General features: G+C 46.5%; 1 protein-coding gene across 1 annotated transcript in view; it reads right to left on the bottom strand.

The window, feature by feature from the left end:
• LOC128695664 (zinc finger and BTB domain-containing protein 14) overlaps window positions 1-9460 on the bottom strand; it is a 98364-nt gene extending 88904 nt beyond the window's left edge. Inside the window, exon 1 of the mRNA XM_070093374.1 lies at window positions 9193-9460. The gene's annotated coding sequence lies outside the window, so the exon portion shown is untranslated. The remainder of the gene's footprint in view (window positions 1-9192) is intronic.
• Window positions 9461-17485: the final 8025 nt, after the last annotated feature.

The raw sequence follows: 17485 nt of genomic DNA, 5'->3' as shown, positions 1-17485 counted from the left end.
CACTAATTCTCTTTAGGCTGTAATACTGCTGTATACTAACAAAATTGCAGACCTGGAGACTCTACAGAGAACTTTCACTAAATATACAAGCTAAGCACCTCAATTACTGGGACTGTTTGAAGTCCCTGGAGCTGTGCTCCTTGGAATGCAGGTGATAAAGATGAATCATAATTTACACCTGGAAAATACTAGGTGTCCTGTGGCCTTGAAGGCAAAGCTCTCGCCTCACACAGTGTCCATGGTGCGATCCCTGGCAAGGGTGAAAGCATTGGGTGTTTCCTTACACCTGCTGTCCCCATTCACCTAGCAAGTAGGTCTTTGGGTGTTAGTGGATTGGTGTACGTTGCATCCTGGGGGACAAGACTGAGGACCCCAATGGAAATGACACGATGCCTTTCTTGGGTTATCCTGGGTGGTGAACCCTCTATAGTTTACCTGGAGAGGGTTCCAGAGGTCAACACCCCCGCGGCCCGGTCTGTGACCAGGCCTCATGGTGGATCAGGGCCTGATCAACCAGGCTGTTACTGCTGGCTGCATGCAATCCAACGTACGAACCACAGCCCGGCTGGTCAGGTACTGACTGTAGGTGCTTGTCCAGTGCCTGCTTGAAGACAGCCAGGGGTCTATTGGTAATCCCCCTTATGTATGCTGGGAGGCAGTTGAACAGTCTTGGGCCCCTGACGCTTACTGTGTTGTCTCTTAACGTGCTAGTGACACCCCTGCTTTTCATTGGGGGGATGCTGCATCGTCTGCCAAGTCTTTTGGTTTCGAAGGGAGTGACTTTCGTGTGCAAGTTTGGTACTAGTCCCTCTAGGATTTTCCAGGTATTAAAAATGTGGGGTTAAAATTCTGAACAAAATCTTATCTCTCTGACTAGTCCCACCAAATCTACAGACAGAAATCACTCCCTATGAAAGTACGAAAAAGACTCAGCAGGTGGTGCAACATCCACCCAATGAAAAGCAAGGGTGCCATGAATACACTAAAAGATAACACAACAAGTGTGAGGGGCCCAAGACTGTTCAACTGCCTCTTAGCATACATAAAGGGGATTACCAATAGACCCCTGGTTGTCTTCAAGAGAAAGCTGGACTGACACCTCAAGTCAGTACCTGACCAGCCTGGCTGTGGTTCATACACTAGATAGCATGTGGCTGCCAGTAACAGCCTGGTTGATCAGACCCTGATCTACTGCAAGACAAGGAGGCATTGACCCCCAACACCCTCTAGGTAGATATATATGTGACCCCTGCATGCACATACACTAACGAATATATATAAAAGATATTAACAACTGCAGTTTTTGCCCCAATAAACAATTTTCATTGTATTCACAAAAGTGGTGTTAAACCTCTATGGGTTACTGAGCTATCTTTTTTTTTTTTTTTAACAAGTCGGCAGTCTCTCACCGAGGCAGGGTGATCCAAAAAGAAAGAATATCCCAAAAAGAAAATACTTTCATCATCATTCAACACTTTCACCTCACTCACACATAATCACTGTTTTTGCAGAGGTGCTCAGAATACAACAGTTTAGAAGCAGATACGTATAAAGATACACAACATATCCCTCCAAACTGCCAATATCCCAAAACCCCTCCTTTAAAGTGCAGGCATTGTACTTCCCATTTCCAGGACTCAAGTCTGGCTATATAAAAATAACCAGTTTCCCTGAATCCCTTCAATAAATATTACCCTGCTCACACTCCAACAGCTCGTCAGGTCCCAAATACCATTCGTCTCCATTCACTCCTATCTAACACGCTCACACACGCTTGCTGGAAGTCCAAGCCCCTTGCCCACAAAACCTCCTTTACCCCCTCCCTCCAACCTTTTCGAGGACGACCCCTACCCCGCCTTCCTTCCCCTACAGATTTATATGCTCTCCATGTCATTCTACTTTGATCCATTCTCTCTAAATGACCAAACCACCTCAACAACCCCTCTTCAGCCCTCTGACTAATACTTTTATTAACTCCACACCTAATTTCCACACACTGAATTTTCTGCATAATATTTGCACCACACATTGCCCTTAGACAGGACATCTCCACTGCCTCCAACCGCCTCCTCGCTGCAGCACTTACAACCCAAGCTTCACACCCATATAAGAGTGTTGGTACTACTATACTTTCGTACATTCCCTTGTTTGCCTCCATAGATAACGTTTTTTGTCTCCACATATACCTCAATGCACCACTCACCTTTTTTCCTTCATCAATTCTATGATAACCTCATCTTTCATAAATCCATCCGCTGACACGTCAACTCCCAAATATCTGAAAGCATTCACTTCTTCCATACTCCTCCTCCCCAATTTGATATCCAATTTTTATCTAAATCATTTGATACTCTCATCACCTTACTCTTTTCTATGTTCACTTTCAACTTTCTACCTTTACACACACTCCCAAACTCGTCCACTAACCTTTGCAATTATTCTTTAGAATCTCCCATAAGCACAGTATCATCAGCAAAAAGTAACTGTCAATTCCCATTTTGTATTTGATTCCCCATAATTTAATCCCACCCCTCTCCCAAACACCCTAGCATTTACTTCTTTTATAACCCAATCTATAAATATATTAAACAACCATGGTGACTTTACACATTTATTTATTTAATAATTTGAACATACATAAAGAGGTACAAAAAATACAGGTAAGAGCAGCATGCCAAAGCCACTTGTATGTATAGCATTACGGGCAGGCTTAAAATTAACTTAAGATTAACTAAGCAATGATGTAATCAGTGATAAAACATTATTGTAAACAGATAACAATAAAGCACAAATGAGTATTACAAAGACAGGTCATATGGTTGCATGCATTGCTGTACATTCAGTAGAATGGAGTATTCTGTTAGGTAGTGTATTTAAAAAATAACAAAGTTAGATTAGGTCTTAGGTTTAACATTTATGTGATACAATTGTGAGAAACATTTAAGATATACAATTTACAAGGTTCAGTTATTCAGTATTTATTTGGTTTTGGGTGAGTAAGTGATCTTTGAGAAGAGACTTGAATTTATAAAGAGGTAGTTTCTTTTATATTTACAGGTCTAAGACCTACCTTTACACACCCTAACCTGAACCTCACTATACTCATAAAAACTCTTTACAGTATTTAGTAACTTACCACCAATATATTCCATATACGTACTTGCAACACCTGCAACATTGCTCCCCTATCCCCACTATCATATGCCTTTTCTAAATCCATAACTGCAATAAAAACTTCCCTACCTTTATCTAATTACTGTTCACATACATGCTTCAATGTAAACACTTGATCTACACATCCTCTACCCACTCTGAAACCTCCTTGCTCATCTGCAATCCTACATTCTGTCTTACCTCTAATTCTTCCAATAACCCTATTTTATTTTGTACCTATTACCTAGGTACCTAGTACCTATACAATTGTGACAAAGTGAACAGGCAAAAGGGGGGGGTTGGCCTGTACATTGCAGAGTCACTTGTTTGCACAGAACTGCTAAATGCCTCAAATGATGTAGTGGAAGTTTTAGCAGTAAAGGTCGAGAACCAAAACCTAGTCATTGTGGTAGTCTACAAGCCTCCGGATGCAACATCCCAGCAATTCCAGGAACAGCTGTTAAAAATTGACCACTGTCTGGAAAATCTTCCAGCTCCTGCACCCAACATCTTGCTCCTGGGGGATTTCAACTTAAGGCACCTAAAATGGAGGAATATAGCAAATAATACTGTTGCAGTAATAACACCAGGAGGCAGCTCTGATGAAAACTCACACTCACATGAGCTTTTAAATCTCTGCACAAAATTCAATTTAAACCAGCAAATAATAGAGCCTACTAGACTGGAGAATACACTAGACCTCATCTTCACTAACAATGATGATCTGATAAGAAATGTCACCATATCAAAAACAATATACTCAGATCACAATATAATTGAGGTTCAGACATGTATGCGTGGAGCCCCAGACCGACATAATGAGACTAGTCACGAGGGAGCATTCACCAAATTCAACTTCAATAACAAAAACATAAAGTGGGACCAAGTCCTAACCGATATAAGCTGGGAAGATATACTAAGCAACACAGACCCCAACTTATGCCTAGAACAGATTAATTTGGTGGCACTCGATGTATGCACAAGGCTTATTCCTCTAAGAGAAAGGAGGAGTAGATGTAAAATAGAAAGAGACAGGCACTCCCTTTACAGGCGACGGAAAAGAATAACAGAGCGGCTAAAAGAGGTCAATATATCTGAAATGCGTAGGGAGACACTGGTCAGAGAAATAACAAGCATCGAACTCAAGCTAAAGGAATCTTATAGGAGTCAGGAATCGAGGGAAGAACTAAAAGCCATAAATGAAATCGAAAGAAACCCAAAGTATTTCTTCTCCTATGCCAAATCAAAGTCGAGAACAACGTCCAGTATTGGGCCCCTACTTAAACAAGATGGGTCCTACACAGATGACAGCAAGGAAATGAGTGAGCTACTCAAGTCCCAATATGACTCAGTTTTTAGCAAGCCGCTAACCAGACTGAGAGTCGAAGATCAAAATGAATTTTTTATGAGAGCCACAAAATTTGGTTAACAAAAGCCTATCCGATGTTATCCTGACGCCAAATGACTTCGAACAAGCGATAAATGACATGTCCATGCACTCTGCCCCAGGGCCAGACTCATGGAACTCAGTGTTCATCAAGAACTGCAAGAAGCCCCTATCACGAGCCTTTTCCATCTTATGGAGAGGGAGCATGGACACGGGGGTCGTCCCACAGTTACTAAAAACAACAGACATAGCCCCACTCCACAAAGGGGGCAGTATAGCAACAGCAAAGAACTACAGACCGAAAGCACTAACATCCCATATCATAAAAATCTTTGAAAGGGTCCTAAGAAGCAAGATCACCACCCATCTAGAAACCCATCAGTTACACAACCCAGGGCAACATGGGTTTAGAACAGGTCGCTCCTGTCTGTCTCAACTATTGGATCACTACAACAAGGTCCTAAATGCACTAGAAGATAAAAAGAATGCAGATGTAATATATACAGACTTTGCAAAAGCCTTCGACAAGTGTGACCATGGCGTAATAGCGCACAAAATGCGTGCTAAAGGAATAACAGGAAAAGTCGGTCGATGGATCTATAATTTCCTCACTAACAGAACACAGAGAGTAGTCGTCAACAGAGTAAAGTCCGAGGCAGCTACGGTGAAAAGCTCTGTTACACAAGGCACAGTACTTGCTCCCATCTTGTTCCTCATCCTCATATCCGACATAGACAAGGATGTCAGCCACAGCACCGTGTCTTCCTTTGCAGATGACACCCGAATCTGCATGACAGTGTCTTCCATTGCAGACACTGCAAGGCTCCAGGCGGACATCAACCGAATCTTTAAGTGGGCTGCAGAAAACAATATGAAGTTCAACGATGAGAAATTTCAATTACTCAGATATGGTAAACATGAGGAAATTAAATCTTCATCAGAGTACAAAACAAATTCTGGCCACAAAATAGAGCGAAACAACAACGTCAAAGACCTGGGAGTGATCATGTCGGAGGATCTCACCTTCAAGGACCATAACATTGTATCAATTGCATCTGCTAGAAAAATGACAGGATGGATAATGAGAACCTTCAAAACCAGGGAGGCCAAGCCCATGATGACACTCTTCAGGTCACTTGTTCTATCTAGGCTGGAATATTGCTGCACACTAACAGCACCTTTCAAGGCAGGTGAAATTGCTGACCTAGAAAATGTACAGAGAACCTTCACAGCGCGCATAATGGAGATAAAACACCTCAATTACTGGGAGCGCTTGAGGTTCCTAAAACTGTATTCCCTGGAACGCAGGAGGGAGAGATACATGATTATGTACACCTGGAAAATCCAAGAGGGACTAGTACCGAACTTGCACACGAAAATCACTCACTACGAAAGCAAAAGACTTGGCAGACGATGCAACATCCCCCCAATGAAAAGCAGGGGTGTCACTAGCACGTTAAGAGACCATACAATAAGTGTCAGGGGCCCAAGACTGTTCAACTGCCTCCCAGCATACATAAAGGGGATTACCAACAGACCCCTGGCAGTCTTCAAGCTGGCACTGGACAAGCACCTAAAGTCGGTTCCTGACCAGCCGGGCTGTGGCTCGTACGTTGGTTTGCGTGCAGCCAGCAGCAACAGCCTGGTTGATCAGGCTCTGATCCACCAGGAGGCCTGGTCACAGACCGGGCCACGGGGGCGTTGACCCCCGGAACTCTCTCCAGGTAAACTCCAGGTATTATTACAATCAAAACTAAGCACTAAACCCACAAGGTTAGTACTTCTTAGTATATTCAAAAAACACTTGCTAAATCCTTATGGGTTATACAGCCCCTGTGTCTTATCTCTCTGTTAACATAAACCTTCCACACAATGTGACATTATAAGAGGATGCCTCAACATTTTCAGAAAGGCCAAGACTCTGCTTATCTTGACAGGATGTTTGAACTTTTCACTAGTCTTTAACCATAAACAATTTAAATTTACTTATATAGTACTTTTTTTCAGTTAGGAATTATCTCTACTCATATTTTTGTTGTATTTAATCTGCTATTTACCCATGACAAAACTATTAAATAAAAAATACGTTTAATTTTTTTTGGTAATTTGCTAACATGTGAAAACTTGATGTACATTTACTACTGTGTGGTCCTGTGTTGCTGAAGGGCTCATGATCCAAGGAATATGAGCTACCCTCTCCTTCCTTGGATCAAACCCGATTACCTCTCATTCCCAAGGAACTGATTGTATGAGCTCCAAGTATGTGTATATTGGCACAAGTACACATAAGTACAATAATCATAGTGTAAATTACCTAGGATAACCCCCCAAAAAATGGTCGAAGTGACTAGTAAGCAAGTTTATTCTGGTATACATTGAGGTTTTGCACTTTCCTATTAATACATAGAAAATAATCTATGTAAACACTTGCCACAATATGCTTCGGCAGAATACCCAGAGCTAGTTAAACATAGCTAAACAACTCTTAATACATTTCTGAGCTAGCACTCTCTTATAGCACTGTAATATACTTAAACCATTGTTTTACCAATGTCAACTTTACGTTTAAAATACTTGATTTATGCAACGAAGGTCTCAAAATAATAACAGCTGCTGAAGTACAGTCCAGGCTGTGCCACAGTTACCTGCGTGTCCCCACAGTGAGACCAACCCTGTGAAGTATCTATGGAGGGGACCCCGTCACTGATTCACATTGATGATCTCCATAAAGGGTCCTTTTGGTTGCCATGGAAGGGGAGCCTCCATGGTTGGGTGCCATGGAGGGGGCCTCCATGGTTGGGTGCCATGGAGGGGGCCTCCATGGTTGGGTGCCATGGAGGGGGCCTCCATGGTTGGGTCCCATGGAGGGGGCCTCCATGGTTGGGTGCCATGGAGGGGGCCTCCATGGTTGGGTGCCATGGAGGGGGCCTCCATGGTTGGGTGCCATGGAGGGGGCCTCCATGGTTGGGTGCCATGGAGGGGGCCTCCATGGTTGGGTGCCATGGAGGGGGCCTCCATGGTTGGGTGCCTCCATGGTTGGTTACCATGGAAGGGGGCCCCCATGGTTGGTTGCCATGGAAGGGGGCCCCATGATTGGTTGCCATGGAGGAACCCCCATGGGTTGCCAAGGAGGGACCCTCATGGGCTGCCATGGGGGGACCCCCCACGGGTTGCCACGGAGGAGCTTCCGCACGGGTTGCTATGGAGGAATCTCCCCCCCCCCACGGGTTGCCGAGGAGGAACCCTCCCGCGGGTTGCTAAGGAGGGAATCTCCACGGGTTGCTGAGGAGGAACCCCCTCCCTCCACGGGTTGCCAGGGAGGAACCCCACCACGGGTTACCAAGGAGGAACCCCCACCACGGGTTGCAAAGGAGGAACCCCACCACGGGTTGCTTGGGAGGAACCCCACCACGGGTTGCCAGGGAGGAACCCCACCACGGGTTGCCAGGGAGGAACCCCACCACGGGTTGCCAAGGAGGAACCCCCACCACGGGTTGCCAAGGAGGAACCCCACCACGGGTTGCCAGGGAGGAACCCCACCACGGGTTGCCAAGGAGGAACCCCACCACGGGTTTCCAAGGAGGAACCCCCACCACGGGTTGCCAAGGAGGAACCCCACCACGGGTTGCCAAGGAGGAACCCCAACCACGGGTTGCCAGGGAGGAACCCCACCACGGGTTGCCAGGGAGGAACCCCACCACGGGTTGCCAAGGAGGATCCCCACCACGGGTTGCCAAGGAGGATCCCCACCACGGGTTGCCAGGAACCCCACCACGGGTTGCCAGGGAGGAACCCCCACCACGGGTTGCCAAGGAGGAACCCCACCACGGGTTGCCAGGGAGGAACCCCACCACGGGTTGCCAAGGAGGACCCCACCACGGGTTGCCAAGGAGGAACCCCACCACGGGTTGCCAGGGAAGAACCCCCACCACGGGTTGCCAAGGAGGAACCCCACCACGGGTTGCCAAGGAGGAACCCCCCATTGATTGCCAAGGAGGAACCCCCAAGGGTTGCCATGGAGGAACCCCTGTACAGGCCATACATAGTTGTCACCATGGAGTGTCCTGGGGAAGACAGAGGAACGGGTACCCGTCCCTTCCCCAGGGTGCCCTGGGCCTTCCCCAGGGTGCCCGGGGCAGGCTGCTACACCACGTCAGCTCCACCACTAGTGAAAGCTCTATCCCTCTACCATCACAATGCAACAGGTTTGCCCATGCTTGCTAAAAACCATCCCACATCACTGATAAAACACCAGACGTGAGCACTGGAGAGAGGGAGAGACCAGTGACGTAGAGGAAAAGGCAAGAACATGGCGTCCTGAGGCCCGTGACGACCTGCACCGCCGCCTGCAGCGTCTCCCTCATCACTTGCCCTGCCCTGCCCCGTCACCACACACCCCTCCCACAGGAACCATCAAACTGCTCGAGGTATATCTCCAACAAGGGTAGTAATACAGCGCAGTGGCAGGTGTCCGTGACAAATTCCTGTGCCGTTACAACCTCCGCTGATAGCCCAGCCAGCGACGCCCTTCATTACTTTTTAACGCTGCATCGTCAGCCTCTCGGCCCCGTCGGTGTAAACTACAGAGTGTGTTGTAGACCTCGGGAAGTGTAGGATGTGAGCGAGAAGCGGTGTAATTTTGAGGTAAATACCTGAGAGTAAGTAGAGGTGAGGGCAGTAGCAGGGGTGGGCGCAGCAGCAGCAGCAGCAGCAGCAGCAGGCCCCGCCGAGTGTACTGAGGCTGGCGGCGCCGCGCCCACGCCGCCGCCACCACCACCACCACTCCTCCAGGATGATGATGCACCACCACAACCACCACCACCACCACCACAGCCTCACCTCCACAACCTCACATTAACCTCCTTCACCTGAAACAATAACATAGTGATCACTAAGTATCCACATTTTAAGGTTTTGTTTTCAAATATAATGGGACCACGTGCTAGTACGTTTTCTCTAGTACTCAAGCTGACCATTTTCTCTATATACGTGAGTACGTCAGGCTCCTGACGGCGGGGGGTCGGGGCTGACGCCTCCTCATTATTCATGGGGAAAGCGCAAAACCTGTATGAGTAATACAGCTCCTGCAGACTGGGAAGTAATCAGGTTTGTTCCAGGGAAATAGAAAGTAGTTTGTGTTCTTCGGGACAGTGGTCCTTCCCCACCATCTACTCACCCCCCATGAAGGGTGGCGCCTCCCACACCAGAACCCCGGCTCCTCCATAACAAAGAACCCGCCCGCCGCGGCCACCACCTGCAGCTGCCAGGGGTAGCCATCCCACCACCTGCAACTGCAGGGGTGGCCGCTCTACCACCTCCAGCTGCCAGAGGTGGCCATCCCACCACCTGCAGCTGCCAGGGGTGGCTGCTCCACCACCTGCAGCTGCTAGGGGTGGCCGCTCCACTACCTGCAACTGCTAGGGGTGGCCGCTCCACCACCTGCAGCTGCCAGGAGTGGCTGCTCCACTACCTGCAGCTGCCAGGGGTGGCTGCTCCACCATCTGCAGCTGCCAGGGGTGGCTGCTCCACTACCTGCAGCTGCCAGCCCCTTAAGGAAGGTTCCTTGATGTTGGTGAGGGGCTCTTGATTTAGGGAATTGGATCTGTGCTCCAGTTCCCCAAATTAAGCCTGAATGCCTTCCACATACCCCCCCAGGCGCTGTATAATCCTCCGGGTTTAGCGCTTCCCCCTTGATTGTAATAATAATAATGCAGCTGCCAGGGGTGGCTGCTCCACCATCTGCAGCTGCCAGGGGTGGCTGCTCCACCACCTGCAGCTGCCAGGAGTGGCTGCTCCACCATCTGCAGCTGCCAGGGGTGGCTGCTCCACTACCTGCAGCTGCCAGGGGTGGCTGCTCCACCATCTGCAGCTGCCAGGGGTGGCTGCTCCACCACCTGCAGCTGCCAGGAGTGGCTGCTCCACCACCTGCAGCTGCCAGGGGTGGCTGCTCCACCACCCGCAGCTGCCAGGGGTGGCCATCCCACCACCTGCAACTGCCAGGGGTTGCCGCTCCACCACCTGCAGCTGCCAGGGGTGGCTGCTCCACCACCTGCAGCTGCCAGGGGTGGCTGCTCCACTACCTGCAGCTGCCAGGGGTGGCTGCTCCACCACCTGCAGCTGCCAGGGGTGGCCGCTCCACCACCTGCAACTGCCAGGGGTGGCCGCTCCACCACCTGCAGCTGCCAGGGGTGGCTGCTCCACTACCTGCACCCCTCAGGGAAGGTTCCTTGATGTTGGCGAGGGGCTCTTGATTTAGGGAATTGGAACTGTGCTCCAGTTCCCCGAATTAAGCCTGAATGCCTTCCACATCCCCCCCCAAGGCGCTGTATAATCCTACGGGTTTAGCGCTTCCCCCTTGATTATAATAATAATCCACTACCTGCAGCTGCCAGGGGTGGCTGCTCCACCACCTGCAGCTGCCAGGGGTGGCTGCTCCACCACCTGTAGCTGCCAGGGGTGGCTGCTCCACCATCTGCAGCTGCCAGGGGTGGCCGCTCCACCACCTCCAGCTGCCAGGGGTGGCTGTTCCACCACCTCCAGCTGCCAGGGGTGGCTGCTCCACTACCTGCAGCTGCCAGGGGTGGTTGCTCCACCACCTCCAGCTGCCAGGGGTGGCCGCTCCACTACCTGCTGCTGCCAGGGTTGGCTGCTTCACTACCTGCAGCTGCCAGGGGTGGCCATCCCATCACCTGCAGCTACCAGGGGTGGCCAATCTCACCACTTGCATTGCCAAGAGTGGCCATCCCACCACCTGCAGCTGCTAGAAGAGGCCATCCCACCACCTGCAGCTGCCAGTGGTGGCCATCCCACCACCTGCAGCTGCCAGTGGTGGCCATCCCACTACCTGCAGCTGCTTGGAGAGGCCATCCCACCACCTGCAACTGCCAGTGACGGCCATCCCACCACCTACATCTGCCAGTGGTGGCCATCCCACTACCTGCAGCTGCCAGTGGTGGCCATCCCGCTACCTGCAGCTGTTAGGAGAGGCCATCCCACCACCTGCAGCTGCCAGGGGTGGCCATCCCACCTGAAGCTGCCAGTGGTGGCCATCTCACTACCTGCAGGCACTATCAGAGGCCATCCCACCACCTGCCAGGGGTGGCCATCCCACCAACTGCCAGGGGTGGCCATCCCACCACCTGCCAGGGGTGGCCATCCCACCACCTGCCAGGGGTGGCCATCCCACCACCTGCCAGGGGTGGCCATCCCACCACCTGCCAGGGGTGGCCATCCCACCACCTGCAGCTGCCAGGGGTGGCCGCTCCACCACCTGCACCTGCCAGGAGTGGCCACTCCACCACTGCGGCTGCCATGGGTGGCTATCCCACCACCTGCAGCTGCCAGGGGTGTCCATCCCACCACATGCAGCTGTTGGGTGAAAGGAAAGTGTTGAAGTCTTGGTCCCCTTACATTTATTAGGTACATCAAGCTTTTTTCATCAATTTTTTTTTTTTTTTTTTTTTTTTTTTTTTTTTTTTTTTTTTCCCTCAAGGAAGGTTCCTTGATGTTGGTGAGGGGCTCTTGATTTAGGGAATTGGATCTGTGCTCCAGTTCCCCGAATTAAGCCTGAATGCCTTCCACATCCCCCCCCCCAGGCGCTGTATAATCCTCCGGGTTTAGCGCTTCCCCCTTGATTATAATAATAATAATAATCATCAATTTTTTCGTTTATAACTTTGAGAACGTCTTAACTATAGGTAAAAAAAAAAACGCTGGTAAAGCATAACTTTCAAAAGCTTCATGCATCTGTTGGCGTGTGACTTTGAAAATCTATTGACAATATGTATGTCCAAGCACTGCTCTAGGCTGAGATTCGTGGGCCTCCGTGTTCATCAAGAACTGCAAGAAACCTCTATCACATGCCTTGAATATTCTGTGGAGATTGAGCCTAGACACGAGGGTCATCCCACAGTCGTTAAAAGCAACGGGTAAAGCCTCACTCCACAAATATAGCAAAAAAAAAAAAAAATTGATTATAATAATAATAAAAAGAAAAAAAAATGACCGATAGCACTAACGTCCCTCATTATAAAAGTCTCCGAGAGAGATCTAAAAAGCAAGATTGCTAACCACTGGCATACCCAACACTGCACAATTCAGGGCAGCATGAGTTTAAAGCACGTCGCTCCTGCCTCTCATAATTACTGGACCGTTATGACATGGTCTTTGATGCACTAGAAGACAAAGAGATGGCAGATGTACTATACACCGACCAAGCAAAAGTACCCCACTTCCCCGGCGCACACAATGTTCTTGTTATATTCGTCAGGGTAAAAAAAATCACATAACTCCGGTGTTATTTATATTGCATTGGTTAACAATGTTTGAAAAGTTGTATGCTTCTTAAATGAGATTAGTTAATTCTTATGTATTTTCATGTCCTGAATCCAAATATCACCTTGAAAAATGCTTATTGGTTATAGGTTTAAAGTTACGAGACATGTATCTTTTTGCTTGACACTTATAGTGGGCTGAAGAATCATTTCTTGCCAATGTCCAGCAATAGTCTGCAAGCATTTTTGTGCCCCATTTGCCCTGGTACAATTTTTCCATGGTTGAAATATCTTAGTGAAACCTTTCACCATGTTCGTCAATAACTGCTTCACAGTTCGCTGGATAAAAAAAAAAGTCTAAATGTGAGTCCAAAAAAGTGGATTTTAAGTGACATGTTACATCCCATGTTCCTGTAAGCCTTGATGAGGTTTTCCACCATTTCTTCATAGTTGCTTTCCTTCTGTTTCCGAGGAATCCCTTCGCCAAGCAGCTTTCTCCTTCCCATGAAGGTCTGATTCAAAGTCACCATCTTTATGAAGCTCTGGAATCTGAGGACCACTGAAGACTCCCTCTCTTATCTTAGCGTCGCTCAGTGAGGGGAATTTTGATATTTAAATACTTGAATCCCTGACCGGATTTGTTCATAGCTTTTACAAAGTTTTTCATGAGCCCCAGTTTTATGTGTAGTGGTGGTAGCAAAATTTTGTTTGGTTCAGTGAGAGGTGGATGTTGAACATTTTTCATCCCAGGCTCCAATGATTGACGAGGTGGCCAGTCTCTCCTGATGTAGTGGGAACCTCTTGTACCTGACCAGCCGGGCTGTGGTTCGTACGTTGGATTGCGTGCAGCCAGCAGTAACAGCCTGGTTGATCAAGCCCTGATCCACCATGAGGCCTGGTCACAGATCAGGCCGCGGGGGCGTTGACCCCCTGAACTCTCTCCAGGTACGACTGTCCCATTCACATAGAAATCGGCAGTACTTGGTGTATCCACCCTACAAGCCCATCACAAGAGCAACAACTTTTAAGTCACCACAGAGCTGCCATTGATATTCGTCATATTTCATGCATTGCAATATATGCTGTGGAAAATTACATTTACCTGGATGTATATCATTAGATACATACCAGTAAATGGTAACAAAGATAATTATTATTTTTCAAAGTTACAAAGACAAGTAGGAATTTTTAGGACACCTAGGTCACAAAAAAATGTCCCCCTTCGATACTTACCATAATCTATCTCTCCACAAGTTGCTCTAGACCTATATTAATTGCAAATAAAATGTACATCACCAGGAATTCTGGTAAAATTTAATATAAATTTGTGGACTGTATATTAAAATTAATAAATGATTACATATACACATTTATATAACAAGAGAATTTATAATCATAACACTCACCAATTTGTCTGGAGATTACTGTGTATCATACTCAAAAACCTTCCTGTCTACATTTATGAAAATATTACTGGCCAGAACTAACATAAACATAGACATCTTATCTGAGGTTCCTGGAGCTGTCTTGTCCATCTGCTTAATGCTCAAATTATGCAGGATTGCACATCCAACAATTTCGGCTCCTATTTGAGAGGTTTTAAGCCCAATATAACCCCTAGAGCGACGAAAATTAAGCACATTACATTAGCATGCCTGTATCACATTCAAAAAACAATGGTGACTCCTCCTGCCCCCCAGCGCAGGCACACAGCTTCCCTGTCGGTTCACTTCTTCAAAATACACTTTTAATCAGGTTTATTTACACAGCACAACTTTGGGAAATTATTTTCTACATAAGCTTTATATTCTGATAAGTTTCTTTTATATGTGGTGCATAGCCCACAGGAACTGATGGTTTACAAGTCACCTTTCAGACTCGGAAAGAAAACAAACAATTTGAAGATAAACAAAAAAATTATTCATGGTTGATCAGGCTCTGATCCACCAGGAGGCCTGGTCACAGACCGGGCCGCGGGGGCGTTGACCCCCGGAACTCTCTCCAAGTAAACTCCAGGTATAATACAGAACATGCCAGCTAAGCAGAAGTATTCATATCATTCAGTACGAAAATAAAATTAATATAATATGCCTCACATTCATATCAACAGCTTGCTCAGTGAATATTTATTATAAGTTTAAAAAGTGTTTGGCTAAGACAATCACCTGCCGTTCACCTCAAAATATAAACTTGGACATCACAACTACCTTCTATGACTGCTGGAGCAATAATGAAGGTCAGTCAGACTGCCACAAGCATGTTGCAACCTGTTGTAACACGTAGGTCTATATTAAAAAGTAGAGCTAACAAACAATTTTAACCATGATATTCATTATTAGTGACCTAAAATTAGTTGGAAATTGTTACTCTGGTCTTGGAAGCATTTTGGTTGTTGACCAGTGTTATGAACCACTTAACAATATGAGTAATTCTGAATGATCTAGGAGGTAAAATAGGGCAAGATAAACTACATTTAGCATATCTACATATGATTTTACAGTGGTTCCATAAAGGTACCTCACAACACCGTTACTGAGAGCTCGACTTACCCTGTAGTTGAACCCTGGGTGAATCGGGAGGTATACAGTGCTCTCCTAGAAAGTTTATTCAGGTACATGTATACAGGTCAGGTGTGCATCTATAACTGTATATACACCGAGAAGACTTTATATGGATTATCAATATTAAAGAGTTAGTAACCAAGGATGATCCATTAATGCTAATCAATCCTTTTCAGGTTTTACCCCAGGATGCAACCCACGAGAGTCGACCATCTCCTATACATAGGACCTAGGTATATATTTATAGCTAGGTAAGACGGGTAGTGGGTGTACGAGGCTTGTCCATACGTCTCGTCTTGTAAAGAGGTTCGATTCCACGTCTTATAGGGAATTAAGCAACCATGCTAACCACTGTACTGCCAGTTACACCACAACAATAACACCTGTGGAAAATTGCATTTATCTGAATGTAACTAATTATGTACATAACAGTAAATGATAACAAAGATAATTATTATTTATCAATGTTACATAGACAAGTAGGAATTTGGGACACCTAGGTCGCAAAAAATGTCCCCCTTCGATACCTACCACTGTCATAACCACAAGTTGCTCTGGACCTATTAATTAAATGAAATATACATACACCAGGAATACTGGTAAATATATAAATTTGTGGACTGTATATTAAAAATAATAAATGGTTATATATATACACAATTACATAACAGAAGGAAAATATATCTTAATATCACTCACCAATTTGACTGGAGATTAATGTGTATCATACTCAGAAAACCTCACTCTAACTAAATCTATTACCTGGAGATTACCTGGAGAGAGTTTCGGGGGTCAACGCCCCCGCGGCCCGGTCTGTGACCAGGCCTCCTGGTGGATCAGCGCCTGATCAACCAGGCTGTTGCTGCTGGCTGCACGCAAACCAACGTACGAGCCACAGCCCGGCTGATCAGGAACTGACTTTAGGTGCTTGTCCAGTGCCAGCTGAAAATAATGCTGGCCAGAATTACACACAAATCTAGATAGCTTATCTGAAGTTCCTGGAGCTGTCTTGTCCAGTCGTCTGATATCTCAAGTTATGCAGGAATGCACATCCACCAATTTCGCCTCCTATTTGAGAGGTGTCAACACAATTTTAACCTCTAGAACACGAAAAATTCTTCCCATTACACCAACGTTTGTACAAAATTCAAAACCAAGATGGCGAGTCCCCTCTGCGCAGACGCAGGCTTTCCGTTTTCTATGACATAAATATTATTAAATACAGTATGGCCATCTATTTACATATAAATACTGTATTTCCAGAAAATATATACAGTATTTTCCACAACACCAAACATGGCTGCCTCCACCTCTCTCTTCCCCGGATTCAACCTACCAAGTTGTCTCTCAAGTATGATCAATGATACAGATATCCTGAAGTCATGCATCTCCACCTTAGTTATTGAAAATATGAATCTTCGAGAGACGCTAACAAAACAAGACACCAGGATGACACAACTCGAGAACAAAATCCTCAGTCTTGAACATTATTATTATTATTATTATAATCAAGGGGAAGCGCTAAACCCGTAGGATTATACAGCGCCGGGGGGATGTGGAAGGCATTCAGGTTTAATTCGGGGAACTGGAGCACAGATCCAATTCCCTAAATCAAGAGCCCCTCACCAACTTCAAGGAACCTTCCGTGAGGGGTCAGTCTTGAACAAAAGTTATCAACACCAGGAATGACTAACTGTGACAAGACCATCCAAACAGTCATAGATAGCCATACCCAACAAATAATATCTCTTAATACGAAGGTTGAAGAAGCAGTAAAAGAATGGAAGAACAACTTAGATAACCAGTTCAGTGACTACTTTGCTCTCCAAGAAGACAAAACTGAACAAGATAAACTATCAGACGCAGTAATAGTTAACAGTCCACTTTTTCCCAGTGATATGAACCAAACAAACAGTAAAGAAAATACTCTGCAGATCATAAAGGACCAAACAAAAGTTACAGTACCAGAGTCAGAAGAAAAGGAAGCCAGGTTACTAGGATCCCATGGTAGAAAAAGTGTTATGCTTAGATTCCACTCACATGACAGGAAAAAAGACTTAATTATTGCATCTATTAAAGTAAAGAAAGAGGTATACATAAACGAGTGTCTT

The sequence above is a fragment of the Cherax quadricarinatus genome, chromosome 42, assembly GCF_038502225.1.
Source record: "Cherax quadricarinatus isolate ZL_2023a chromosome 42, ASM3850222v1, whole genome shotgun sequence".
Lineage (NCBI taxonomy): Eukaryota > Metazoa > Arthropoda > Malacostraca > Decapoda > Parastacidae > Cherax > Cherax quadricarinatus.
Note: the sequence above shows the minus strand (reverse complement) of the source record. Positions and strands in the feature narration are given on the sequence as shown.